The following is a 3,386-nucleotide window of genomic DNA, read 5'->3' on the forward strand; positions in this document are numbered from 1 at the left end:
TATGATAAAAGAGAAACGAGTTCATGACTAATAACTATGATAAAAGAGAAACGTGTTCATGACTAATAACTATGATAAAAGAGAAACGAGTTCATGACTAATAACTATGATAAAAGAGAAACGTGTTCATGACTAATAACTATGATAAAAGAGAAACGAGTTCATGACTAATAACTATGATAAAAGAGAAACGAGTTCATGACTAATGACTATGATAAATAAGAAACGAGTTCATGACTAATAAATATGATAAAAGAGAAAAGAGTTCATGACCAATTACTACGATAAAATAGAAACGAATTCATGACTAGTAATTATGATAAAAGAGAAAAGAGTTCATGACCAATTACTATGGTAAAAGAGAAGCGAGTTAATGACTAGTAACTATGATAAAAGATTAAAAAATATTCGTATTTGCGTTTATAGTTTCTGAAGTTTCATTGTTCTGATTTTGAGCCGATTTTATGAAATCTGATAGTTTGCAAAAGACTAATTATATAAACAAGAACATGTATAGTACTGCAGGAATAAGTATCAGACCTTTGATACATATATTTTTACTTCAAAAGGGAACTGAGTTTTTGCCACAATCTTCAATCTCTAAATATTTTGCAACCTGACGGCAACTTAAAAATTTCATCCTTAGATTGTTTTCTGTAACACAAATCATAAACTTAGAAATATCAGAGTTCATTTTCTCATTTTCTTTGATTGTCGAAATTTATCTTATGTAAAATTATTGTAATTGTCATTATTATTACAGAATTTAATCATGAGTATATGTTGGAATATCTCTGAAAACATCCTTATTTAAAAACAAGAAATTAAGATATGGGGATCGTTACAAAGGTATTTTCAACGTTATATTTTAAGGATAAGGTTTGACTAAAATCCACTAATGTCTAATATAGACCCGTCACCCTGTAGATCACGAGTATCCAACCAACCGAGACCAAGTTCACGATAATTAAATCAAGGAGACCAAAACTTTAAGTTCAATCTACACAATAATCTACTAAAGCCTTAAATCGTAATGTTTGCTTTAAAAGATATATTATTACCATGTGAACTGGTTCTCACCACGTTAAACTATAGTAAATTTCACGTAGGATTGAAATCTTATTTGTTTAACTTTTCTTCTTGAAGAGCTGTTATATGAACAAAACTATAGCAGCAACGAGGTCCGTAAGGATCGTGTGAGAATGTAAAATTACAATTTTGGTTTTATGAAATATATATATATATATCTGAACGAAATACTTGTTTCTGGTAAATTTGAAAACACAAAACGGTAGTTTTCTTCAGCATTCTTCAACAATTCAAGTTGATTTATTTAACGTTTTGTCTCTAAGTACGGGGAATACATGAAGAAAGTTGACGACAGTATTCGGTTTCTCAGTTGAACCCGGAGTCTCAGGGATAATGTAGAGTGTATTTTTACCCTATTTCAAGCTCTTATACATTTCAAGGATTTTTTTTTGCTTTTAGGAGGCTTCACAAAAATCTACGAGAGCTAAAGGGACTGTAAGGTTAATTTCAAGCGAGTCTCCATGCATCGATTACAATGCCCTATTTACATCAGTACCCTTAAAGCTTTTTCAGTTCAAGTTTTATAATCTAGAAAACTGATTATTTTCAATTGTGGCGTCTCTATAAAAGTCCAAGAAAACATATGGAATTTATTAGATTTGACAAGTTTTCAAGGTAGAAAAACGACAATATCTTCATCATTATTGATCAGACAATGGTTTATTTGTCGGTGACTTGAAATTACGCAGACAGACCGGACCCTTAAATATATGTTTTATACAGTTTGTTTTATTACAATTATGCTAAATTTTGATTCTGACTGGAACCAATCGTATTCCAAACAACCAACCAATACGCGAAATTTTATTTATTTTACAATGTACAAAACGAGAACATGTTCACAATAGAAATAGAAGATGGGCGCGAAGCGCCTTAAAAGCCTAGTTTTCTGTACATAGCGAACTTTTTGATTTTTGAGGAAACTATTGAAAATAAAAATAAAAAAAGGGATTGAAGAAACAATGTCAAGTTACCCTCCAGTTGAAAGGTGTGATGTCCTCTCTAAGCAGCAAGGGGGATTTCCTGTTTTGTTTGTAATACAAACCCGCCAGTCACTTTTGTTGAGAAACTGCAGGACAGAAACTAATAAATTTTCCGAGAGATTAAAGGGAGTGTTCGCGAAAAATGAAAGGGGGTATAAGCTTAATGCGATAAAAAGCGCTTTTGATCGCTACTAATTTTACTATCTGTTGCGTCTATAAGGAGAAAATTTTAAAAAAATTTAGAAATCGTTTTAACGGATTTCGAAAAATGTGAGTGGTGCGCGGCATTCTTAGATAGTTGCGCAAGCGACAAGAGAAATAATCAAATTCAAAACAAATTAATTAAAAATATTATAAAATATAAACTATATACAAATTTGGCGAAAGATAATCGATGACTATAGGTTGTAATATCTGAATGATTTGTTTGAAATTAATATGATTTTTTTACGGTATAAGTCATATGTTGCAATTTTCTGAATTTGTATGGGCGCTAAGTTATTCCGTATGAGACGTCTTTAACAATTTTCTCCTTATAGACGCAACAGATAGAAGTAAGATTAGTAGCGATCAAAAGCGCTTATTTATCGCATTAAGCCTATACCCCTTTCATTTTTCACGAACACTCCCTTTAACCCTATTCCTGTAGTTTTTTTTTGCATAACTCAAAAAGTATTGGTCTGAGGCTGTTGAAATTTTCCGACTTTTCCTATGTACCCAAAGCCCTCCTTTTAGGCCTAACACCCGGCTTTAATACTAACTGCCTGAGTCCTCTACACACTGCCTGAATGACTGCTTTTTCCTGTAACAAACTAAATCTTTGTTTTAACCCACTTCCACTTGTCAGATTTTGATAAAATTTAGCTTTTTGGAAAGCCTTTGACATAAGGAAACGAATTGCACAAGTTATGCGAAAAAAATTGCATTTTTTTGCAAACAACCTGCCAAAGGAAATTTGCACATTTTTAGTTTTTCTTAATTAAAAATCAGGTTATTTAAAATTTTGCAAATTTTTTTGCATATTTAAAATGGTATGGTCAAGGGTTTTTCAAAAATGTATACTTTTTCATTTTTTGGACAAATTTTTTTTTGCCAAACATTTTTACTTTATAACTGGATTTTGCGATAAAAAATTCAATTTTTGAAAATTTGCAAATCTTTTTACAGATTCTAAAAGTAGAGCACAAGAGCTTTCCAATGATGTATAATTTGTCATATTTGGACATCAAACACGGGATTTAGAGGGGGGGGGGGGGTCAAATTGACCCCGCCCACCCGCATTTCCTGGTTTTCAAGTACCCAAGCAGAGAAAGG

The sequence above is a fragment of the Eurytemora carolleeae genome, unplaced genomic scaffold (assembly GCF_000591075.1).
Source record: "Eurytemora carolleeae unplaced genomic scaffold, Eaff_2.0 scaffold224, whole genome shotgun sequence".
Lineage (NCBI taxonomy): Eukaryota > Metazoa > Arthropoda > Copepoda > Calanoida > Temoridae > Eurytemora > Eurytemora carolleeae.